Genomic DNA, 27,538 nt, shown 5'->3' with positions numbered 1-27,538 from the left:
CGGAAACTCAGGCTTTGGGCACCCATGCCGTGCCCAAGTTCACATGATCAGAAGGCAGTGGAAAAAGGGTTCCACTGTAGCAGATATGATTACAAAACACAAGCACAGAAAATCCCAACTAATGGAACTTAAAAATACTTTAAAAATAAGGTCCTCCCACATTTCCCTTGCCCCATACATATTTCCCTTGCCCCATACATTACTCATGGTATTTTGAGAAGGGAAAAAAAATTCATGTTCCAAGAAAAATGTTTCCCTCTGCTGCTTCCCTTTGGTTCTGAAATAGTAACCTGTGGCGGCCTCTGAGGCTGTTCTAAGCAGGATGTTGACCTTGTTAGAGCTGACAAATTGTCTGCCTGTACAGCATTTCCCAACAATGCCAGATGACAGTTCACGGCATGACATCATTATTATAGTTGGCACGAAGCCAAGGAGATAATTAGTTCATTCTCTGTTCACCAAAAGCTGAAATCCTACCCAAGTAACAATGTGACAAGAGTGTTGGCATCAGAGATGACTTGGGATGTTACCTCCAGACCAGGGACCCCCAGACTTGGACGTGCGGAGGACAGACCTGGGTCTTCTTTAAATGTGGCTTCTCAGTCAGGACTGGGTTTCTAAAAAGCGTTTCTAAAAAGTGATCGGTTGACTCTGGGGCTGCGTCTCCACAGGCCACACTTTCAGTAACCAGCTTTCAGTTCACAGAAAAAGAAGGAAAACGTATGTTCTTCAATATAGCAGCAAATAAAACACTCAAATTATAGCCACAGGTTGCCACTATTAATCTGAAATGCCTGGTATCCTTTTCTAAACTGCTACTATCAAATTGGTATTTTTCCTTACCACCCTCCTGAATGTGACGCTGCCTCATAGAGTGTTATTCTCAGAATAATGAAAAGTAACTTACTATCTCCTCCCCTACAGGAGACAGAGTGCGTACGCGCGTTTAAAACTGAGGTGTACTCCAGTGCCACAGAAGTCTGTGTGAGCACAGGCTCTGACAGCAATTTCTCAGCTCTGTCCCTGGTTCAGCTTGCAAGGCCTGAACTAGAGAAAGCTCTAAGTAAAACCTTCAAAAACTCTTCCATTTAACTTTGCGAAGCACTAAAGACATTTTTTTTTAAATCCTTTGGGATCCTTTTAGAGAATGGAACACAAAGGGAGAGAAGTATCACCCTCATGTTTTACCACTGATTACATGTCAGCTTGGGTCAAGTAAGAAAGCGTGTCAAAGACAACAAGTGCCCGAGCAGCAGGACTCCCAGAATGTTCGCTGAAGACTCAGTGGACTTCGACCTCGAATTTCTCCCCCAAATTGCTCAATGGGAACAGTCATTTACTTGCGCTCAGGATGACTGTGGACACTTCCCGTGACTTTTCTGGACATTCAGGAAAGGAAAGCCTCTGAATCCCTGACCCACCCACTTTCTGCTTGTGCATGGGAGAATAAACTAGACTGACTAAAAAGCAAGGAGAGACAGACTCATAGACAACAGACTGACAGCTAGGGAGGGAGGGAGGGACTGAGCAAAAGGAGAAAGGACGTAGGGGAGGGTGGTGATTGCAGGGGGAGGGGAGTATACGGGGACTAAATGATAAGAGAAAAATATACAATAAAATCATTAAAATATATAAAAGAAAAAAAGTCTTACGTTCTGCCAAAGGTAAGCCCTAGCTGACTTGTTTTCTTTCCACAAACCACCATTTCCCTTTTTCTTACTAAACATTTCCAGAATGACTGGAGTAGTGTGTAAAAAAGCTCTTGTTTGACCCTTAATAATGAAGTATTCTTGTTCTCTAGCCATGGAGATGACTACAGTCACCCCTCAACTTGTGGGTATTTTCACAGGTTCCCTAGAGACACGGCTTCCTAGAGGGTCCCCCCATCTATGGCTTCCCCAGTGTGGGCAGTGTCGCTTCTCTGGCCAGCCACTCCTGACCTCGTGGCTTCTTACTCATGGTGCTCCCTTCCCTTCCCTCCGGGCATGACCACTTTTTTTAATGGCTCCAGGCAAACATTTCCACCCTGGGCTGCCCAACCAGTCTTTGGTACCCATACACCTCTGTCACGTCCAGTTAGGACTGCGCTCATTGCCTGAGAAGTCCAGCTGCCTGATCCGCACGTCACAGGCTACATCAGCTTCCAGAAGCACAAGCTGGGAACCATAGTACTACGTCTCATACCGGCAGGAAAATTATACCAAGACCCAGTGGCCCCACTGGAGTCCCAGTCAAGCTATATAAACTTGTAAGACAGCAAAGCTCATGCAAAGAATCCTTCTCACAACGTTCCTCCATAACCACTGTTGCTTACTCATGTGAAATACGAGAACCGTATAATTAGTTTTTGCTAACATCCTTTGAAAATCTGTACAATGTTCTGGAACCTCACTTCTGTATAGCCAGTGAAAAGTATTTTTCCCAGCTGAGCAGTAAAAAGAACTGCATGCTGCAGACATCCAGAGGTGAAATCGGCCAGAGGGATATTCCCAGGAGGGCACAAGACAGTCCCTGAGGATTTCCGGAAACCACTAGGTATGAACAGGGATGTTGGGGGTCTGGAAATCACGTGATCTGAGGATTAGCACAACACATGAGCTACTACTGTTAATACAATTTCATGTATACTCAAGGGTTGGTAAAAGCTATATAAATTCAGTTTACTGAAACATAAAAATAAATACTCAATTATGCACATTAATAAGACCACAAATTGTTCCAAGTTATACATATTTGGTCCTGAAATGTATTAAGTGACTCAGCATACTTATCATTGACTTTCCAATGGTACTGTCCTTAGGAAAACAGGGAGGTTACTTTCGACGTCCAGAGTCTACGTCTCCAAGTGGGAGGCACAGGAGTTGGGAGGGTGTAAATATATTCAGAAGCATCCTGAGTTGCAGCAGGGTGGTCAGTTCAGGATTTGAACACTGAACTATATAGCAAGGCCACAAAATGAATACCATACATACTTCATAACCATCTGATTCATGTGTTTCCCCAACAGGAAATTATAGGATATTTTCTACACCAAGCCACAAAATTTACTTAAAATGCTTTGCACAGAATCAGCAAAACCTTGACAAAAATGTTAGATGGATTCCTTCAATATCATATCTTCAAGAATACAAAGGGAGGGAGAGAGGGAAGGAAGAAGGAAGGAAGGAAGGAAGGAGAGAAAGAGAGAGAAAGAAAAGAAAAAACAGCACTTTACCCGCTAGAATAAAAAGGAATTCATCCATCACTTGGAATCACTGATCCCTAACGTAAGCTCCTACGATAGAGATCAAAGACGCTAGTGAAGTGAAACAGCTGACAAAAACAGAATCTCAGTCACCGTGTGGTTTTCCTCATCTTATTATCCACAGAGCTCTAGCGACACTGAGCATTTCAAAACAAATAAATATACTCAAAGACTATGCTTTCAAAAATAGCTGCCTAAATTGAAGCCACAAGACACATACACATTGAATGTGGGTGTGTGCCCACACAAGCCGTCTTGTAAAGACTGCAACCAAAGAATGAGAAACAGAAGAAATGTGGGAGGGGTACGTCCAGAAAGATTTAGACTTAAGGACCCTGCTCCACGATAGAAACACAGCATCCTCCTCTCATCCCCACAGAGAGACCTCACAGGCAGACAGCAGGATCACAGCAGAGGAAGCACCCATTCCCATTTTCTCTGTCCCCAGACAGCACCAGCCAGATGCCAGGATGCAAAGCGCTTTACATAGAAATTAGGCATTAAAGAAGGAGAATTAAAATACTTTTTCTGATGTAATAAGAACTTTTGTTGTTTTTATTTGAATAGCTAATATGAACAATACACTTTAATACCGTTATGCTTAATGGTTTTAGAGTTAACATTTCCAAATACTAAAATGGGATCTTTTCAACTGCCCTATAAAGTTGAATTACAGCTGTGTTAACCCTTTATATTATTCAAGGGCATGCCCTCTTCTAATAACAGTTATCAGAATCAACATCTCACTGGATTAGAAACAAAGTATTCGTGAGAAGCACAGAGTATCATATGCATACAAACTCTTTGAAATCTGTGTTTATAACTATTTAACAATTATTAAATCACAGCACCTACTCTATGACAGTTGATTAGTTTGAAATTATTTCAAGTTTCCAGGAGCTATCCATTTTTAATTTTATCAGTAAAAACAATGCTCCAAAATTTCTCCAACGAGCACTTCTATTACTATTATCCTCGGAGTTACAACATTTCTCATGATCAATGCGCAATACCCCCAATCCTATTATTAACTGGTTTGCTTTGTTTCTCTATAAGTTTATTTACACAAACATTCACTCATAACAGCGATTAAACCCAGCTGTGCTGTATTCTAAGGGTTCTGAAACAGCCTCTAGGAGCCTATAGTTTAGAGCAGGAAATCAGAAGCAATGACTGCAAAACATGGCAAAGAATGCAACAGAGGAACGGGTTATTCAAAACTCCTATTTCAGGCGTTTTTCAAAGACACCCTTTAAGTTTATACATAACTGATGGAGTAAAGAAAACTTTTATTTGAAATCCCAATATTACAAGCATGGACTCCAAAATTAAATCCACCATCCAAAATTATATAGCGGATTAGCGGGCAGAGCCTCAGTTCAAATAACATGAGCCCACATTCTTTTCTCTACACTAGGCTGCATTTCACAGCTACTGAAAAATCTTCCAGAAAGTCACCGTCATAGGTAAGCTAGTTATTAAATCCGTGTGCTTCTTAGCTCTGCATTCAGGATTCCGGTCTAGCAGCTAGAATATTCTCGATGCTCTGATCCTCTGAAATTTTAATGTCTCTCATTCTCATTTCTCAACTGTGTCTCTTAACCTTTCTTTTCAGCCCCTTCTGGTAAAAAGGATTTGAGTCATTAGTAGTCTATGGATGAAAAACAATGAGGGCAACCTTAAAGTAAGCACCATTAAACTTTAACTCGGGAGGAAAAAAAGGGGGGGCCAAGGGCAGACCACACAGCTATGTAAGCATGTGCAGAAAAGATGTGGCCACCTAACAACTGAATAATAATTATATTCTATCCTAGGAAATTTCTCACAAACATCCCCTATAGCGTCATTTCCAAATGCTGCCGTGAACCCCCCACCCGCCCCCATTCCCCTGCCTGTCTTCAGCAGTCCTTAGTGTGCAAAAGCACAGGCACTGTTTTAATTACGACAAGCTGACTAATAAACTAGTGGTTAATTCTTGGCCAAACTGTGGCCTTATGTTTTTCAGCAATGCTTTACTTATTGAAAATCTTTTAGAATTTTGCTTTTGAAATCATCCTCACAGTAACACATTCTGTTTAATACCCTCAAAAGTAATATTCATAACCTTTAAATGTGGGTTTGGCTTTAGAAAAACAAGGATTATCAGAGACAAAGTGAAGGACTCAGTGTGGAGCTTCTAAAGGAGGGAAGTACTTGAGAAGACAAATAAATGATGGTGTCTATTCTGTAACCTAACGATCTCAGTATTTTAAATTGATGGTCTGCCAAGATTCATGAGTTAAGGGTTAATAAAACAGAGGCTTTTTCCAGTTAGAAAAATATCTCAGACTTCACTGGCTATTGCTTAGTTCGAGGGCTTGAAGAACACTCCAAAGAAAATATTCCCTCTAGTAATACTTGGATTAAAACGGTGATTTGGTTGTTTTGGCCAATTAAAATGCTGGAGAACTGCGAGACTCAAGCAGACCCAGCCTCTGTAATACAAAGCTGAACCACATGTGGCGGTAGTTTCTCCATCACATCCATTTGGTGGAGGGAAGCCAACCAAGAAAGAAAAAACCGATTGTCACACAGTCTGCACTAACTCGAGCTACGTCGTGTTAGACAGCCCTGAAATACCCTTTTCCAGAGGAGCCTCGGAAGCTAGAGGTGGTCCACCAGCCACTCAGACAAGCGTGGGGTAAAGGTAAATCGGGACAGACCACCTGCCTGTTGTCATTCAGGGCCAGAGCTCATGTAAGTTTTATAGCAAAACAAACCAAATTAAATGAATCAAACTGTGCTCCTTGACCTAAATGGAATGTCGGTTTCTAATTCTTTCTTATTTCAATGTGAACCTACCCACCATCTGGGCTTCCAAGCTTAACATGTAAATTTAGTTTTCCATAGTATAGTTGGCTGGGAGGAAAAATAAAGCTTTGGGACTATACAGTACGGTGGGAAGATTTGAGACTGTACAGTATGGTGGGAAGACTGAGATGGTGTCTCCAGTCACGGCTCTAACCCCACCAGCTGTGTCACGGTCACCCGTGTGTGTGCCAGGCTGCTCCTGTCTTGAATGAGAGTGCCAGCAAGCAGTCCACTCCAAAAACCATCTTTAGCTCTCATTCGCTTTTGGCTAACCAAGCAAATGTATAGTTTTTGTATCAGACTGCTATGCAAGGATTTGTTAATTCATTCTTAAAGGTTAGTTTCTGAGGCTACTAAATTATCTAAAGATTTCCTACTCTTTGGTCTTAAGTAATTATGTTTGTTAACTGCAAAACCTTCTGCTCTGGAAAAAAAATTGTGTGCCCTGCAGACGAAGACCACACAGTCCACATGGGCACAGAACAAAGCATTTCATAATGATGGATGATTGCTCCTCTCACAACAGCTGGAAGTCTCCCAGATTAAATCACTAGGGCTTACAAATGCTGTAGAAACAATTCATTCATTTCCACCATGACAGAGGAAATTTTGAAGGATGGTTTTCAGAAGCAAATCTGGAAGATCCAATTAACTAATTTTTTTAAAGCAATCAACAAGTTGTGGAAAATAACACTGAAGCAGAAGTCAGTTGTATTCTTATTATTATATAAGGAGATCAAAACCTGATGTACCCACCCGCTACCCAACCCCTTAGTATACCAGGAATTCTTAGGTTTTTTTCTAAGATACAAACTAAAATTTGTAATTGAATTCAGAGTGAATTATGGTTATACTCTGAGGAAATTCCAAACTTTATTCCAGAGCTAAATTACTGAAAATATTTGTGTTCTGGACAAGTAGTGAATTTTATAGTATGAACTCAAAGAGTACCAAGTGCTACCTTCTACCTAGTACCTAAGTCCTGTGGAAGGATAATCTAGACAAATGGTGAAACAACCCTCAAATGGATGTTTTACTCGTATATTTCTCTGCACTTAAGGACATTCACTATGAGTGTCAGCATCCAGCTAGATGAAGAAATCGAGAGAAAAATGCTATTTCTGCTCTGAAAATCATTCAAACTTAGAGTCATTAGCATTAAGCCCATCATTTGTCACTGAAGAATGTGATTTTGATTAAGGTAAAATAAGAATGAATACACAAACATTGCTCAAGACCTTTCAGTTGTCATAACAAAGTGTTGCTTCAAACTGCATTGAAAGGAAATATATTTATACAGGAAGAGAACATTAAGTAGAAAAATAAGGTAGTAGAAGGGATAACTAAGTTGAGTAAAAAAAAGGGGGGGGCAACAAAAGGGACAGAATATGTCTGCTGCTCCTTTGATTTTCTTTTACTTTTTGCTTTATTTGGAGGAGGGGGGAGATACAACTTGCCCATGCAAGCAAGCTCTATTTTTACTGCCACATTTTACTCCCACTGATCAAACAATGAGATGATTCTTTCATTTTGAACAGGCTGCCAAAAACCATCCTCCCGCTGCCTCCGCCCAGCAGTTTACCAGTACTCAAAACTTAATGATGTGCAAGCTGGGGAATGATGGCAGTTTCCAAACTACATACACAACTAAGAAGCATTGCTCTAGCCACACTGCCATTTCTTTTCCTCGGCCACACTTTGCTCTATGGGGGCAAGTCTCCTGACTGTATATCAAGTGCCCTGCACACTCAAGGCTTTGGATCCCCCACCACAAAGGGCAGAGAATCTGCTTGCTCCTTTTCAAAGCAAAATCCTACCCTGTCCTAGTCACCACGAGCTCTGGTTTCTTCACTCCATACCCATCTTTCCCCACCTCCAAAACTCCCTTTGTACTTTCATCCCAGTTCAACAAGCCAGTGTTTCCCAAACGTTTCATGTTTATTTTAGGCTTTGCTGTGTAACTAGACAGTAGGCCTTACTCCAAGGCTAAGTCAGGTCCTTTTCTCATGTCTCTCAACACAGGTGAAAAGGGAAGCAATTAATAATATTTTTTTAATTGATGACTGATGGTTAATCCAAAATAGTTCTCTTCTAAAACACCATGCAGTTGTTACAAGGTATTCCTGGCAATCGTGAAGTAAACTTTTATGCATTGGGCCAATGTGAAAATTAACTACATTCATACTTAAAGACTGAAGATGTAACCAACAATAATACATTACAAAAGTAGTAAGTAACCACTCTAACCCTCTACATTACAAAAAAAAAGCCAAGCTCAGCTGTAAATCCTAAGTGTCTATTTGTAGGAGGGTGCAGCCAGGAGGCCTCCAAAAGAAGGATTTGTAATGGGGTCCAGAACTTAGGGTGTCCAGAAAATATTAAAAATATGGGATGTCCTCACCCCCACAAGTCTGAGCTGGGGGGATGGGATACATGGAGCAAGGACATTGAGTTGTTTTGCATAACAACAGTTTTGTAGATAACCTCTAGAATGGTCATGTAACATATCTATAACCTTTAACTGGTTTCATAGATATGTTACATAGCTGTGGCCATGCTTTGAGTCAGGAGAAGGGAGTGACTTCCACCCAAGATGTAACTGGGAGGCAACTCCCCAGTCCCTGTTACAGTGCCTGTGTGAGAGCTTGGAAATGACTGGCTCCATGTTATGGGGTCACACCTGCCCAGACTCACTATGGCAGCCCAGTAAAGCTGGGAGGATATGGGAGTCCTGGCAGGTGCAGCTGGTTGTGGGAGGAGTCGGAAATGGGGCTGCAGAGGAAGACTGGCACGGGAACTTAAACGCAGACGTGGCAGCCACTTGAAGAGAGAACATGTGGTTTGGGCCAGAATGGGGACTCCCGCAGCCGTGTGAGAGAGAATCACCATGTAGCTTTAGCAGAGAGAAGAACCACACGGCTTTGGACCCCTCACCCCCGCAGCCATGAGAAGAATCATCATGCAGCTTTAGTGGAGAACCACCATGCGGCTTTGGCAGAGAACCACCAAGTGGCTTTGGCAGAGAATCATCACATGGCTCTCTATTTCTTTTCCTGAGATAAGGTACTTTGGGCTGGGCAAAGGAGGAAAGAAGGACTGTGTATGTTTGTGGGTGTTTTAAGGGATTTTGGGATTTTGATGAAGACATTAATTCATTACTCTTAAGTCGGTACAACTTGACTAAATAATTCCTTTCCTTTTCACCAATCTCTAACATGGAGAGCTATAATTCTCTGGCGAAGGGAAAGGTGAACCTAGTACAGGGGGACCCCAGGAGAAGGGGGGGTCAACTAGGTAACATTGTGGGACCCCCTTCCCTGGTGGCCAATCAGGGAAAACCATGGGAGACCACATGTGCGGTAACTTTACAACTACTTGGCACAGTAAAAGCCTGCCAAAACTAGCCAGGAAGGATCCACCCTATAAGAATAGAGTCCCTCCAGCCCATGAGGTCAGTCTCTGCTTGGAGTTGGCCTGCTCCCATGTTCTTTCCTATAAACTCTGGGTGTTCGGTTCAAATCTTTGTCCTGATCACCGAGAACCTGGTTACCTGTGCCCACCTGTGACATACATACACGCAGGGTCCCAGTGTGCTGTTATGAAGCGTGGATGGAGTAATCAAACAGTAACAAAATATTACTCTGCTATGTCATAAATTTGACTTAGCATAACGTGATCCATTAGCGATAATAATCATTGAACGACTTGTTTTCCTTCTTAAAACGGAGATTCTTTTTTAAAGAATGATTTCAGTTGAAGTTTCCTTCATCTTTTTAAAGCTTCTTTAAAACTTTCCAGGGAAATTTAAACAAATGCCTTCTTTTTCTCTCAGTAATATTCCAAATGGCAGCAAAGAATACCCAAGAGTCCCTCCACAGATGAGAACAATATTCCCCAAACGGCATCACTTAGCCAATGGGCAAGTAGGACCCCGCAGCCTTGAAACAGCTTAAAGGCATTATATTGTCACTTCAGCCTTCCTCTATCATAACTCTCCCCATTGCAGAACTACCAAACAACCTCAGTAGTAGCCCATAAATAGGAGTGAAAGTGGCATCTAAAAAGTAAGAACTATCTGCAAAATTAGAGAAAAGTAGTTATAATCACAATCCTTTAGTCACTAGCAAGTGTTGACTGAGGATCGCCAATGCGAAGATGAATCTCAAGACTTTACTGTGGCTTTTCGTACTTTTCAGTATCTACTGCCAGCAAAAATTATGGCAGTACCAGCAGGCTGAAATCCTGCACCAAAAACTGTCCATGAACAGTTGAGAAATCATATAGAAGCATCTGAATATTAATACACAAAAACAAATGGGCAATGCGAAGGATGGAAAAGCAGTACCGTGCAACAAAACTAAAAAAGGAACATTTGTAAATCAGGAATCTCTGAGTACCAGGGAAAAATGTAGTTCAGTGGCTTAAAATTCAAGTCATTCGTGATCTAACCTTAATCCCCTTCCTTATTCCGTATGTGGGTAGGGATTTGAAAAGCTCTATAGCAATTTGATGTTATTTAACAAATAATTATACAGCTTTCATGTTTATTTAACAAGTAATTGAGGAAAGAATGAAGAAACAAAATGGAGATACCATAGCCAAACTAACAAAACCACTTACACTGAAATGGCCTGAAACACGAGAAATAGATTTTATCTTACTTTAACTGGCCTAAGGACTTAAACTTTAAAATTTTTCAGTTGTGTATCAATGCCTGGAGATGTATATAAATCTGACAGATAACCCTCTGAAGGACTTGGGAGAGAATAGTTCATGCATCCAGACCACCAGACATCTGGGAGAATTCTATCTCAGATCAATCCAGAATCTAGGAATGCAGAACTGATTCTCCTCAAATAATGAACTTTTTAAGAATTCTCAACTTTTCTCCTTTTTTCAGAACGCTCTGGGTTTTACCTGACAGTGATTCCCAATATGCAAATCTTCAGACCCTTGAATAAAACTTTGTCATTTAATTCCAGCAAAGACCCATTTATGTTGGGCCGACATAATGTTATAGCTTTAATTCCATGCGTAAAGGACGGAGATGCCGCAGAACATCCTGCAGGGCTCAGGACCGTCCACCGCAACAAGGAATCACCCTGCCCAGCATGTCGGCAGTGCCAAGTCAAGAATCCCAACTGTAAATGACTGCTTGGGAGAGCCAGGCTCCATATTTCTCCCCACCGCCCCAATCACTTAGGACAAGACAAGCTTCCTGAAGCTTCTGCAGAATGGAACTCTGCCAGTGTTGTGTACAGGCTGCTTCTCTTCTTTTTGTTCTAGGCCTACCCTTCCACGTGGCACCACATGCCAAGCCAGGCCATGATCAGACCCCAAGAAGCTGCCTGAACCCCTGGTTGCATCATCCCCCACTGTGGCTCATCTCATCCCCATTCAAGCTCCAGTTACAACACAGAAGGAAGTTTGCATGAAAATAACTAACTATTCTCATTTTTATAGCCTGCTTCTCTGGCGCTGGCAGTAAAACTTGGCCTGAAAAGACTAAAAGGTAAAGGAAATTACTGTTACCTAACTGCTGCCAATTAAAATAATGAAGCTTCAAAAACTGAATTATCTATTGTATAAACATACTTTAGTTTAGACTCTTGTTTCCACAATGATCACAGTTCCTGGTCATTTAACAACTCAAAGCACGCGGTAAAGAAGTATTGTGAACTGTTTTTGTTTTTGTTTTCGTTTTTTGATGTTTTGACCTTGTCTGACCTACCACAAAGCACACTCTGCATCAGTATATTCTGAAATGGTCAACATTTCCTGTTTCATTAAAACATTTCTTGTCTGTTAATCTTGTAAATTCATAGACACAAAACATATATCCTGGCCCTGGCTGGCGTAGCTCAGTGGATTGAGTGCGGGCCTGGAAACCAAAGGAATGTCGTTGATTCCCAGTCAGGGCACATGCCTGGGTTGCAGGCCAGTTCCCAGCAGGGGGCGCACGAGAGGCAACCATACACTGATATTTCTCTCCCTCTCTCCTTCCCTTCCCCTCTAAAGATAAATAAATAAAATCTTTAAAAAAAACATATATCCTCATCCACTCCAACGACATCAAAAAGCAAACATCAACCCCAAAGTTGTCGCACCCATTAGGATGATTACTGTCAAAAAAATAAAAACAAAAAGAAAGAGCAAGGGATAGGGTAGATGTTAGGTAGGATGTAGGAAACCTGTGAACCTTTGGCGGAAACATAAAATGGTGCAGCCACTATGTAAAATAGTACGTGATTCATCAAAAAACTGAAAAGAACTAAAAGAAGGATCTGTAAGAGATGTTTTATTCACAGTAGCCAAAGGTGGAAGCAACCCACATGTTCATCGAAATGGATGGATAAAGAAAATGTGTATACACATACAAGGGAACTTTTATTCAGTGCTAAAAAGGAAAAAAATCATTTTTATACATGCTACAGCATGGACAAACACTGAGGACATTACGTTAAGTAAGAAAAGCCAGTCACAAAAAGACAAATACTATATGATTCCACTGATATGAAGAACCATGTAGAGTAGTCAAGCTCATAGAAACAGGAAGTAAAAGGGTGGCTGCCAGGGGCTGGTGGACAGGAAACAAGAAGTTGTTTAATGGGTATAGGCTTCAGTTTTGCAAGATGATAAAATTCTGTAGATTAGTTACGTGACAATGTGAATATATTTACTACTAGAATATGCATTTAAAAATGGGTTAGATGGTAAATTATATGAGTATTTTACCACAATTTAAAAACCACAAAGTTGTTAATATTTAACATCACTTCTAGGTATTCTCTTCTTGTAACCATAAATCAAAATTTCCTACATGTTTGTAATTTTGACAATTACTCCTCATCACTTTACTTTCACTCCTGCACAATCTCATCCAGCCTCAAAGGTGGATTTAATACCATCCATACATTGATGACTTCCAAATTTCTTTTCCCAGCCCTGACCTCTCCCCTGACTCCCACTCAACTGTTCCAATGGACTGTCTAACACGTAACATGCCTGAAAGGAAATTCTTGACCAGGCACCACACCTGGTCCCCTGAGGATCACTTATCTCAGAATTCCAACAGGTCAAACCTTGGATAAGTGGTTTTCAACAGGTCAACTATGCCTCCCAGGGGACCAAATGTCTTATGACATTTTTGGTTGTCATAGCTCGGGGGCAGGGGAGGGGTATTTCAAGAGTATAGAGGCCAAGGATGTAGGTGAATATCCTACAATACATAGGACAGACATCCAGAGCAAAAATTTACCTGACCCAAAATGTCTGAGGTGGAGGAACCCCATCTGTGAAGCACAGTGGCCTCCTCTCTCTCACACTCTGCATTTGATTAATCAGAAATTCCTCTTAGTATCATCCACAAAACAAGCCCAGACTCTGTTCATTTCCACAGCTTTAATCCTGTTGCAAATCGCCATATTCTTTTACTTAATGAAATAACTTAAACAGCCTCCTGACTGGTATCCCCAGGTAGGATATAAGCATCCAGCCTTATAATCCTTTAAAATTATGTCAGTTCAGTTCACACCTCTGCTGAAAGACCCTTCCACAGAGCAAGTTCTTACATACTCTTCACATTCCGCAACCCTTCCTGGTTCATTTCTTCCTCCTTTCCCATTTGCTCCTGTGCTTTGACCACGTTGGCCCCCTTGTTCTTTCTCAAACATCCCGTTCTCCAGCCTCAGGGCCCCCGTCCTCCAAGCTATGTTAAACGCGCTTCCACCGAAGATCTGCGCAGACTAATGCTCTTTCTTTTGTTTGGTGTCTGCTTACTAAGGCCTCCTCTGACTACCCAACATTAAAACACACCCACACCTACACACCCTTTCCACCACTTATCCTTCATCTTCCTTTCCCCAGAGTGCCTATTACCACCTGATAATATATATTGACTCCTACTTGGTATGTCTGTCCCTGCCAACTAGAAGACGAATACTTTTTTGCCTACAGCTCTAGTCTCAGCCCCTTGTTGAAGAGATTAACAAACGTTTGTTGACTAAATGGCTGCTATCTTTTAACTATTTCAGTGTAGAAAATTATGTACGGGTTGCTTTGTACACACAAATGAAACCATATTCTGCATTCTGGTCTACCACCTGCTTTGCTACAAAAGTACTCAAATTCTACAATTGACGGCTTTTTTCTCATAAGATATAACAGAATCTGGCTTAACCTAGTTTTAATGTTTTTACTATATGAAGGTTTATTCTTTTATAAGAAGGTTCAGTTTCTTTTATAAGAAACTGAATATATTTTTGAATGCAAGATCCAGAAACAAAGCAGTGAACCTGGACAGTAGTCATTGCCAAGGTCCAGCAGAGCACACAGTCACAGAAGACAATCGAAATCAAACACATTTAAAGCATTGCCTATCACCTACCTATAGATTCCCAAATTTCAGTCACTCACATGCCACTTCCATGATTTTGGCCACACCCTTCCTACATTTTTTTATGAATTCATCTACTTCTTTTACTTAGCTTGCTACGAAGCAATAATTTCTATTAAATCTGAAGTTGTTCTTTATCCAATACACATTAAAATAAATATGGAATTATTAAAATGTAAGACGTTCCTTCATATGGTTCTTAATATTTAACACATTGCTAGTGGTTTTCACTTTATAGTCTAAGAAACACAGAACACTTTTCATTTATAAAAAAGAAAACAAAATCCCAAGAGGCTTAGTGCTTCACTTGATGTCAACAATTAACTAGAATCAAGACTTTCTCAACTTTCTGTTCTGGTTTCATGCTGACTATGGAAAATACATTGTTTTTGCAACCTTTAAATAGTGTTCTGTTGTGTGTGACATGCAGAAATTATACTGTGGGTGGAATATAAAGTGAACAGAATTAAAAGTCTCAGATCAGTGAGGATAATTTATTTTGCCATGAGAGAATTAAACAGAAATACAGTAATTATTATATAGAGCACTTTTCTGTCACCAAGGTAGTTAGATATGGTTACATAAATGAAGAGTACATCAGTTTTTCCAACAGCAGTATTTCTGTTGAAAATAACTTAAAGATCCCAAGGTTTGGCAAGAAGTGTGGAAATATGATTCAAGTCAGGTCTTTATAGGGTGACCATATATTCCAAGTGGAAAGGGAAATAAACTATCTTCAAGAACAGCCTGTGGTTTACCACTACACCAGTAAAAAATTAATCAAATATCTGTAAGTTAGTTGTTATAATAAGTTCTGTTGTTTAGTATAGTTGTGGGAGGGAAGAATGTTGGTTAGAAATCATTCTTTTTCATTGACTTGCTATTGTTTTTCTATTTAATTCTCCTTTAAATCTTAAAATAGAACACTGTAATTGATGCATAAAAGCCCTGAATGCCCTTTGTTGAGTTATTCCTAAGTATCTTATTATTTTGTAGCCAGTTTTTGAGGTAGTGTCCATAAATTTATTTACATCTATCGACCTGTCTAGGCTCTTATTACTAATAAGCTCTTTGTAGATTATTTAGGGTTTTATATGGGGGAAACAAAATTACGTCTTAGATCTTTTATGCCTTTGATTTCATTTCACTCCACAGACCAGAAATCCTTCAAAACAATACTGAATTCAAGCAGTAATAGTACAAATTCTTTTTTAATTCCTGTTTTTTAAAGTGAATGCTTCTAATGTCTGGATGAATGAATATAATTTTTCCTAACTCCTGCAAAATTTCAGGCAATTCACTATCATAATATTCTGTTCAAATGACAATGTTAACTGGAAATTCTTAAGGCCATTACCAGGCTGTAATAGACAACAGTTGGGTGATTATCCAAATCACAATAATTCCTTTGTTTCTGAAAAAAAGTGCTGATAATCAGAGAAACCCAAGCAACATACTTTCTTCCCTTGACCTTGGGTAACCAACTGGTCAAGGGTCTTTAAGTGAACTTGACTGGGTCAATCAGAGCCCTTTTAAAAGTTTCTGTTTGTTTGTTTTTTTTTTTAATTTACCATGGGAAACTAGACATACACCCTCCCTCCAAACAATTTGTCAAGTATAGAGGCAATGTTTGTGACTTAGCAAGTGGAATAAGCCAATTAAGAGGATGCAGCTGATAAGTAAAGGAAAGGCAAAGACAGCCTCTTAGAGGCCTCAGAGATGACGAAGTGGCTGTTCCTAAAGCTCATACACAGTATGACCCTTTCCACAGATACATAAGACCCCTCAGTGTCTTGCCACCCAGTTTTCTGTTCACTTTGCGAATGAGTCCTGGTTGACACACAATAAGCCACTAAGACAAGAATCCACTAAGAGTGAGACTTTGTTTTCCAAGAATTTTGATGCTAAGTCAAATAACAAATTTATGAATAATGTGTCATTTTAATTAATATTAGAACTAAAGTAAAATGTAATAAGCAATTACAATTTTACAAAAAAGTTACCATTGGGAGAAATTGGGCAAATAATACACAGGATTCCTTAATATTATCTGTGAATTTATAAGTATCTCAAAATTTAAAAGTTTAATTAAAAATCTTTAATTATCTTAACCTAATAGTAATTAGATTTGCACGTCCTTCTGTAGTACCTGAGCATTATGACTAAGATTTACCCACAAAGACAAAAACCTTTTACTCGCTGAATACCTCAACCTCTTATTCCTGAATGTCTGGCTGATCCGCTGATATTTTCCAACCATCCATTCATTGCTTTGTTACATTAACATTTCCCTTCATAATAATTTTTACTGCTGTTTTCTAGTCTATTTTATATAGACTTAGGTTTATTCATTCTGCCCTTAAAAATTAAGTGCTGCATCTAGGTCTTATATCAAAGTATCTTTAAAACACACGCACACACAATCAAAGCACGGTTTACACATGTAGTAAAAACCAGTGCGTCCCCAAACTGTACCAACGAAAAATGATGGCTGATGCCAAAGGGTAAATGTATTTTTTAATGTTCCGAGACAAAATGGAAAGATTTCAATATGATATACAATTTTGACTGCAAAGTAGAGGCTATAAAACTGGGGTGAGTGGCAAAGGCAGGAAGACGAAAGAACTAGAAAATGGGCGGAGAAAGCTGGAGAGCACAGGTGCTGTGTCCAGTGGCAGGCTCAGGTGAGCGTTCTCAGCGACAAAGACCTTAACCTCCAAAGATTTCTGCCTAAGTAACAAACTGAAAAAGACATTTTCAATTCAGTTTATATCTCGACAGGGGAGAAAAAAAAGAATGTGGAAGTTCTGTATTCAAGGGTCCTATTTTAAATTACTGCTTTTGAAATAGCACTATCTGGTGGAAAAGTTCCCTTTAAATCCTTCTGTACAGTCGAGGTTAAGCTTAAAAAAATAAAGGGGTCTTGGGAAACAGGAAAATATAAAGACTGGATGTTTATTGCCATGTAGCCATTTACAAATCTTTAAATCCAGCAATTTGATATACACCCGTGAAAGACCAGCTGTGGGAATGGTGTCACAAGAAAAAAATTCATGTTCAAATGTTAAGGAAAATGGTATATAAAAATCCAAACATTTTTAAACATTTTAAAATTAGTGCTCACTCTGGTCCCTCTGCTGACGGCTAGCTATGACAGCAGAACTCCCACCAGCACACAAACCTCATTTACTGCAGAGACTACAGGCTTCCTTCCAAGGACTCTTCTGCAAGAGCCAGTAAGAAGCATGAAAATCGAGTCTCAGTTTGAGCTCCTTTATTCCCTTGTACTCTGGGGTAGTGTTAGTTAACGAGGAGCGAAATGACTAAAAGGCAACTTTCCAGGACAGGCTTCACTGTCTGCCCGCTACGTCAAGTCTATTCAGAGATATTTGTGTTTATTTATTTTTACATTATAAATATTTATATTACAGGAGATTAGCACCACAATCCATGGGGAGGCCCTTCCTTTCACAACCCTTTTGGAGAAATTTATTTTTTTTCTTTTTTTTTCATTGTTGTTCAAGTACAGTTGTCTCCATTCCCCCCTACCGCCACTTCCCCCCACCCCAGCCATCCCCACATCCCACCCTCGATCCCACACTCCTTTGGCTTTGTCTACATGTTCTTTATACATGTTCCCTGACAACCCTCCCCCACCATTATCCCCTCCCATCTCCACTCTGGTTACTGTCAGTTTGTTCTTAATTTCAATGTCTCTGGTTATATTCTGCTTACATGTTTTGTTGATTAGGTTCCACTTATAAGACAGAACACACAGTATTTGTCTTTCACTGCCTGGCTTATTTCACTTAGCATAATGCTCTCCAGACACATCCAAGCTGTCACAAAAATTAGGAGTTCCTTCTTTCTTTTTTGGTGCATAGTATTCCATCATGTAAATGTACCACAGTTTTTCAATCCGTTCATTTACTGATGGGCACTTAGGTTGCTTCCAGCACTTAGCTATTGTAAATTTTGCTGCTATGAACACTGGGGTGCATGGGTTCTTTTGAATTGGTATTTCAGTATCCTTAGGGTATAGCCCCAGCGAATTCCATTGCTGGGTCAAAAGGCAGTTCATTTTTAGTTTTCTAAGGACATTCCATACTGTTTTCCACAGTGGCTGCACCAGTCTGCATTCCCAACAACAGTGCATAAAGGTTCCCTTTTCTCCAAAATTTCACCAGCGCTTGCTATTTATTGATTTGGTTATGATGGCCATTCTGACCAGTGTGAAGTGGTATCTCATTGTGGTTTTAATTTGCGTCTCTCTGATGGCTAGTGATACTGAGCATCATTTCATATGTCTCTGGGCCCTCTGTATGTCCTCATTAGAGAAGTGTCTGTTCAGGTCCTTTGCCCATTTTTCAATTGGGTTTTTTATCTTCCTAGAGTGCAGTCATGTCAGTTCCTTATATATTTTGGAGATCAAACCCTTATCCAAGGTATCATTTGCAAATATATTTTCCCATACAGTTGGTTCCCTTTTCATTTTGCTGATGTTTTCCTCAGCCAAGCAGAAGCTTTTTATTTTGATGAAGCCCCATTTGTTTATCATTTCCTTTATCTCCCTTGCTCTAGAGGACGTATTGGTGAAAATACTGCTACATGGAATATCTGAGATTTTCCTGACTATGTTCTCCTCTAGGACTCTTATGACATCATGACTTATATTTGTCTTTTATCCATCTTGAATTTATTTTTGTGTATGGTGTAAATTGGTGGTCAAGTAGTTTTTTAATGGACTTTATAGGATTTTCTATGTACACTATCATGTCATTTGCAAACAATGACAGTTTTGTTTCCTCCTTTCCAATTTGGATGCTTTTTATTTCTTTTTCTTGTCTGATTGCTGTGGTTAGAGTTTCTAATACTATGTTGAATAGAGGTGGTGAAAGTAGATATCCTTGTCTTGCTCCTGATAGTAGTGGGAAAGTTTTCAGTTTTTGCCCATTAAGTATGATGTTGGCTGTAGGTTTCTCAAATATAACCTTTATTATGTTGAAGTATGCTCAGAGACATTTTTAGAATTTTGACAAACATTTCTAGTTGTTACTAAGGGTTCTCAGTTATAGAATCAAAAGGAAAAAATCACAAATGTGAACACTTTGAAGTATTTTCTGAAATCCCAGCAATTACCTTATTCAAATCCTATATGCTAAAAATTTTTATTCAAAGAAGGTTTATTTCTCTATTAGACAAACAATCTGAAAAAAGGTAAACAGGAAGCTGTAATAACTCCCAACAGTCACCTTTCGTTTTTCCATATGCCTCACTAAATGCTATACTCAATTCTGGACAACCAAGATGGTTTTCTGAACACCTAATATGTACAAGAATAAAAAAGAACTACAAAAGAGGTCAGGACTCCACGTGTTTAAAATTTAAGTAAAAAAAGAAGACACAGGATATGACAGAACAAAGAGCTGAAAGTCTAGTCTAAAGACCTGACACTAAGTCCTACATTCTCAGCTGTCATTTTTTTAATCCTCATCCAAGATTATGTTTTATTGATTTTTTTTAGGAGAGAGAAGAATGGGGGGAGAGAAAGAGAAAAAAAATCAACGTGAGAAACAATGATCAGTTGCCTCCTGCAAACACCCCAACAGTGAATAACCTGCAACATTCTGGTGTACGATGACACTCCAATCAACTGTGCAACCTGGCCAGGGTTCCAGCTGTCACTTATTAGTGGAATTTATTTTCCTGAATGATACATTTACAGTTGAGCTCAATATTAAATTGTTGTAAGGATCCAAAAAAGAATATAGTATATAAAAGCACTTTTCAAACTTTAAAAAATACAAATAAGACTAAGAAGATTACCAATAAAAATAAAATCCCCTGTAGTGGCAATGTGATCTGCCACCTCCCAAGTCTACCATAGTATTTCACCAGATAACTGGGAATCAGGGAAATCATGGAAAGCCTCTATTATTCAATAAATGTTAAAACTGGAACTTTGTACATCAAGAACATTGTGATGTTTCTTTTTTAAATTTGAAGTAAAATCACTGTACAAAAAAATGTTGGTATATAGGCCAGCTTACCTCAAGTTTATATCTAATAAAAGGTAACTTAAGACATACCAGATATATAACCCATACTTATGCATGTGAAATGTTAAAAGATTGTGCTTCATTTATCTGCGACAAAAATTACTTCATAGATTGTACTGAAGCTTATAACAACATCAATGCTGGAAGCACGAATTAATCAATAGCACTTACTATTGACATATGTGCAATGCAAAAATGTATGGCAAAGATTAAACAAAAAACATCTTTCATCAAAGGAAACAGGAACATGCAGTTTTCTCAACATTTAAAATATTCTTCAATTTTGGAATTCTTGGTTCAAAGACAGAGTAAGAAAGACTTAAAATAGGTTTACTCAACATTTTGGACTTTTACATGCCAAACTTTGATATGGGAACTATCAATAGATTGATGGATTAAGTTTTTGCTAAAATAAAATATGTGCCTGTTTTAAGGTGAAAGAATAAAGAATATGAAAATCTAATTTCAATACTTACAATGTGTTTGTGTTCTTCCTTATTTTTAGTAAGATATTGAAATCATATATCTAAAGCACTTAATAGAGCATGATATTATTATTATGCCATTTTTATTTAAAGCAGTCTTAGTTTGGTACCTTATGGACTAGGTAAAGGCTCTGAAGTCCAAAACCTGTGTGTAAACCCCAGCACACTGCATATTATCTGCATGCCTTTGAGTTTCCTCTTCTTTAAAATGGATATATTAATAGCATACATCTCAGAAAGCTGCTGTGCAGTTAAAAGTATTACAGTGATACCTCACCTACTGCAGGAGTTACGTTCCAGAGACCCCCGCGATAGGTGAAAATCCGCAAAGTAGCGGCGTTATATTTATTTTATTATTTATATATATTTTAAGGCTTTATAAACCATTCCCACACTCCTATTAACTTTTCCCACTCTCTTATAAATCTTTCCCACACTCTTATAAACACTTCATATGCATTTAAACACTTTCCACAGTCTTAAAACTACGTAATTTTAACAACATATAAAGTTCTATATGGGTACTCACCAGTGAGGTATACAGTGGTCCCTCGCTATATCATGGTTCACTAATTGCAGCTTCACCTTATCGCAGGTTTTTTAAAGCCCGCGATACAGTGAAGCCACAATAACTATACAGGGATGACTGTATAGTTAAAAATGTATAATTATTGTAGTAGTGCCCGATACCTTGAAAATGCTTAGGGTCAGCTGTTATCATCTACAGCAGTGCTTCCCAATACTTACCACATGGCTTGAATTATATTTTTAACACATTTCATGTGCTCATAGCCTCCAATGACTAGTGTCTAATGTACTGGGCATCACAGATATACATATTTTAAATGTCTTGAAACTCGTAACAGCTCAAAATCTTGTATCGATAACCAAATCTTATGTTTCTGACACCTTTCCTTTTTAAAAAAATAAAGCTCTATAAAACCATTTTGATTTTGCCCCCTATTGACTCTTATTTAGTTCTGCTTCTGATTTTAAAAAAGTACAAAAAAGGAAAATAGAAGTTTTAATACTCTTATAAAGGAAGTAAGTACTAAGGTTATAAGTTTCTCTTCCCAGTCTCTCATGACTTTTTATTCCAAAGTAAATGCAAGACACCTAGCCCACTTCAGGATAGTACTTTCGGTACCTGAGTACTTAGAAAGAAAAAACAGACCTCTGGCCAAGATAGAGGCACGGGTAGATATACTCTGCCTCCTAGTGCAACCAAAAGAAGGACTACAACAAACTTAAAAATAGGAACAACTAGAACTGACAGAGAATCAAACTGTATAGAAGTCTGAAAACAAAGGAGTTAAAGAAGAAACATTCACCAGACCAGTAGGAGGAGTGGAGACAGGCAGCAGGGCAGGGAGGACACACAGTAAGGCTGCAGATGGAGGACCAGGTGGGCGAGGTTGTGGTTAGCAGACCAGGGCAGGGAAAGTGGCGGCTAGCGGACTGGGTGGTCCCACATTTGCACGTGGATAAATCGGGAGGAACAACTGGGGAGCAAGACAGACCACACAACCCATGGTTCCAGTGAGGGAAAAGAAAGTCTTAAAACCTCTGGCTATAAAAACCTGTGAGGCTTGCTGTGGTGGGAGAAACTCCCAGCCTCACAGGAGAGTTCTTTGGGGAGACCCACAGGGTCCTAGAATGCACACAAATCCACCTGGGAATCAGCGCCAGAAGAGCTCAATTTGCTTGTGGATAATGGGTGAAGTGACTGAAAGCAGGATAAAGACTAAGCAAGAGGCATTGTTCCTTTTCTGACCCCTCTTCCACACACAGCACCACAACGCAGTGATGTGGCTTGCCCAGCCCTGGCGAATACCTAAGGCTCCACTCCTTACAACATAACACTTGAGCCAAAACAAAGAAATATAGCCCAAATGAAAGAACAGATCAAAAACTCCAAAAACAGATGTAAGCAACGAGGAGAGAGCAAACCTATCAGATGCAGAGTTCAAAACACTGGTAATTAGGGTGCTCACAGAAATGGTTGAGTATGGTCACAAAATAGAGGAAAAAGTGAAGGCTATGCAAAGTGAAATAAATGAAAATGTATAGGGAACCAACAGTGAAGGGAAGGAAATTGGGACTCAACTCAATGGTTTAGAGCAGGAGGAAGAAATAAACATTCAACCAGAACAGAATGAAGAAACAAGAATTTAAAAAAATGAGGAGAGGCTTAGGAACCTCCAGGACAACTTTAAATGTTCCAACATCCAAATCATAAGGGTGCCAGAAGGAGAAGATGAAGAGCAAGAAATCGAAAACTTATTTGAAAAAACAATGAAGGAGAACGTCCCCAGTCTGGCAAAGGAAATAGACTTCCAGGAAGTCCAGGAAGCTCGAAGTCCAAAAAAAGTTGGACCCGAGGAAGCACACACCAAGGAACATCATAGTTACATCATCCAAGATGAAAGATAAGGAGAGAATTTTAAAAGTAGCAAGGGAAATGGACACAGTTACCTACAAAAGAGTGCCAATAGAACTATCAGCTGATTTCTCAAAAGAAACCTTGCAGGCAAGAAGGGGCTGGAAAGAAGTATTCCAAGTCATGAAAGGGAAGGACCTACATCCAAGATTGCTCTATCCAGCAAAGCTTTCATTTAGAATGGAAGGGCAGATAAAGTGCTTCCCAGATAAGGTCAAGTTAAAAGAGTTCATCACATCATCAAGCTCTTATTGTATGAAATGTTAAAGGGACTTATCTGAGATAAATAAGATAATAAAAAATATGAACAATAAAATGACGACAAACTCACAACTATCAACTGAACCTAAAAAAAAGAAAAGAAAAAACAAACTAAGCAAACCACTAGAACAGGAACAGAATTACAGAAATGGGGATCACATGGAAGGTTATCAGGGCGAGTGGAAGGGCAGAGAATGGGGAAAATGGTACAGGGAATAAGAAGTATAACTGGTAGGTACAAAATAGACAGGGGGAGGTTAAGAATAGTATAGGAAATGGAGAAGCCAAAGAACATACATGTATAACCCAAGGATACTGACTAAGGGAGCGGAGACTAATGCTGGTTGAAGGAGGGGTATAAGGTAGAGAGGAATAAAAGGGAGACAAAATGGGACAATGGTACAATCAATAAAATATACTTTTAAAAAGAAAAAGAAAAAATAGAGAAATCTGGGCACTGAATAGAAAGAATATAAATCCTGGGAAACCTAAAGCAAACGTGTAAACTTATACATATCAATGGTCAAATGTGAATGTTAATCCTTGGAAGTGATCATGGTTAAAAAATTTTTTCTTATGTCAATCAAAATGAAACTGCAAGAAATAAGTCCATCTGTATAAATTCTTCAAGATAAACATAAGCTAAAATATTATGAAGTTGAGGCTTCCTCAATTGGTGATAAACTCATAGCCTAAGAAAACAACAAAACAAACAAAAACTACATTGGCATACACATATATTTGTCAAGATTAGGGACTCAAAGTGCTCAAAAAGTGAAGGGCCCCCAGGCAGGGGCAGCGGAGTAGCACAGGGTGGGTCGATAATTTGGAACCTCTCTCCTGAAGAAAACTCCCTGAGTCCATATCCTGTATTTTTTTTTCTATTTAATATTGTCCTACAACCCTGCCATAGTGAAGTGAATAAATGGGACTCAAGCAAGCTGTCCAAACAGCTTTCTCCTGGTTCTCCTACTGATCTAAATCTTTGTTGATTTTATCTTATCCAACCAAATTCTGGACTCCCACACCTCCTGGCACAATCCTCCCACCTTTTCTCTTCTGTCTGCTCAAACACACAGGCTGGGTGATCTCATACATCCCCATAGCTTTAAATACCCTCCACACGTTGACAACTTCTAAATTTACATCTCTAGTCCCATCTGTCATCCCGAACTCTCCAGACATCTGTATCCAGCTGCTCCCTCAGCAAGGTTACTTAGATATCCAGTAGGCATCTAAAGAGACTCAAATTTTTAACTATTTCTTCCCCAGCTCCTTCTTCATCTCAATTAATGCCAACATCTATGAGTTGCATTATTTTTTTTTTCTTTTCAGCATTTAACCACCATCAGACATAGTTTGTTTAATGCCTGTGTTTTTCCCAACAGAATGCAAGCAGCAAGAACAGTCCGTCACAACATGTACGGACTAGAAGGGACTGATTTAGGCTGTACGGACATGCAGGCCCCCAGGGGAAATGTGTGGGGTAGAGTGCAAGTGACAAGATGAAGCCAATGGGAGGATGTGGATCAGGACGTTCAAGGGAAGGACACGACAAATGCAGAGGTCTACGTCCAAAAGAAGCATGGAGGGGCGTATTAGGAGAAACTGAAGCTCCTGTGGCTGGAGAACAAGAAGAGTGGCAAGATGGGAGGAACGAGGGGAAGAGTGTGGTCCCAGGAATTCAGGGAGAGGAAATGAGAAGTTCAAAGCCCTAGAGGCAAGAGAGTTAAACACTCAGTTTTTGATACAAATAACAAGAAGTGACCCAGACATCTTCCAGAAAGCCTCAAGGGATCATCTCATGCTTCCTTAAGTGGTTCTGTTGGTGTGTAAGTATTTGTTAGTAACTGAAAAAGTAGTTCCTACCACTTTTTGTTGCATTAGAAACACACATTTTTAGTTGGCCTTAGTTTAAAGGCCTTCACATGTTTTTTAAACTCAAAGTTAATAAGAAGCTAAAAGGAGGTTCCTTTTTTTTTTTAAAGTCAATGTTTCTTTGGGCTCTTTTTCTGCAAATAGCCTTTATGTTACCCTGATGATATTATATCCATCTTACCAATCGTGGTAAGTCATTGGAGACATGAGAATTTGTTGAAACTGTTAAGAGTCCTCTCTCATCTCCTCGAGCTTTTATTTCTCTTTAGTCACTATTTTGACATATATAGGTTTTAGGCAGATTCCACAAAATATGTCATGATTTATCACTGGAGAAGAAAAGCATTGATTAAATGGCTTTATAATCAATTACAGAACTCCTTTCACTTTCCTAGTATATAGACTGAAAATATCCTACTGATGGGGGCTTAAGATTTGGAAAATTTTAATTTAAGTAATAGTAATTTAAGTATTAGTAATTTTACTAATAAGCTTAGTAATCAATGCATGTAAAAGCTTTTGTTCCAGGAACTGAAGGTATGACCCACCCTGACTCCAGACCATAAGCAGTTCCACCTTTGTTCCTCAGGGGGACTGCAAGCAACTCAAGATGATAGCTAAGCCACTGTACTCCCAGGTGAGATGACCACTGCCCAGGACACAGCTAAAGACCACTGCCTGGGGCACAGCTTAAGACCACCACCCAGGACACAGTTAAAAACCACTGCCCAGGGCAAGAATGCTGGAGTTGTTTTTTTTAATCCAATTAACTCCTCCTAGAATTTCAAAACCCCTCACCATACCTTGTTTATTCCCTGCTATAAAAACTTTGGCCTTGAAAGAAAAGACAAGATGGTCTATTAGGGTATCAACCCACCATCTTCTCAGGTCACCAGCCACCTGAATAAAGCACAGACGAAGATTCAATTCCTGTCTCTGCTTATTGGGTTTGGTAAGTGACAGGCAGCCCTAATGCTGGTGTTTCTTCCAGTTTCACTACTTCCAAAATGAAGTACTAACTCTTCAGCACATCTTTATATAAAATCTGCTACCAGCTACTCCTTCCGTTGTAGTAACATCATATGACTAGAAGTATTGATTAATTCACTCAAGTGTTTCGATTTGTGTGTTTACGGCTTACTTTTATAGAATCTTTGTGGAAATGCAATCTATTAGGCTTTTATCTGTAAAGATTTTTCTCATTATTTTGCATTCTTTATTTCAGACCTACTCCGAAACAACAGGAAAAAACAAGCAAAACCCTCAATATGACTTCAGTCATAAACACAGAATGTCCTTCTTGCCCCAACATGAGAAACATGGCTGAAAGCAAAAATGATGATCTTCGAAGCACTATGAGCTAGTGATCTAATCTCCATCTCCATTGCTTATAAGACACTCTATCCCATTCCTCACCCATTTCTTCTCCTTGGCCATGGTCTTCTATCCTGTCATCATATTGGATGTCTCAAGATCCTGCTCATAAAACATCTAAACTTCTGAGCTCTGCCTTCTTGATTCCTGAGGCCTGCCTTCCTGCTCAGCCACATCTTAACTTCATTATCTAAACCAGCTCCATTGCCAACTTCAATATTCAAATTTCACTCCTGATCACAACGGCCATGTCCTCTCTTAGAATCTCCTCTGTCCCTAGTGAACCTTGAACACATGAGACAACTCACCATGCTCGCCCTTTCTGCTTTCTAAGGCTCTCAGTACCCCCCTCCTATCTCAGTTATCCTTGTATTCAATCAGGACCCATTGTCCCGTTTACACAAATCCACGTCCCTACAATCCAGCACCATGTCTTTGTCTGCCACCCGCCAACTCGAATCTGACCTCCTAACTGCTCTTACTGCTCATAGCCCAAGGTTCTGCGCATTGCTAGACAAATCTATGAGAAGGCATGATAATTTGTCTTTACGT

The 27,538-nt window shown here is 39.5% G+C and overlaps 1 protein-coding gene across 1 annotated transcript in view; it reads right to left on the bottom strand.

Annotated features, from left to right (window-relative positions):
• ARHGAP42 (Rho GTPase activating protein 42) overlaps positions 1-27,538 on the bottom strand; it is a 256,582-nt gene that overhangs the window by 137,414 nt on the left and 91,630 nt on the right. The gene's annotated exons all lie outside the window — the stretch shown is intronic.

Source organism: Artibeus jamaicensis, unplaced genomic scaffold (assembly GCF_021234435.1).
Source record: "Artibeus jamaicensis isolate MK-2021 breed Jamaican fruit bat unplaced genomic scaffold, CSHL_Jam_final contig_585, whole genome shotgun sequence".
Taxonomy (NCBI): Eukaryota; Metazoa; Chordata; class Mammalia; order Chiroptera; family Phyllostomidae; genus Artibeus; species Artibeus jamaicensis.
This window is presented reverse-complemented; position numbering and strand designations above follow the sequence as displayed.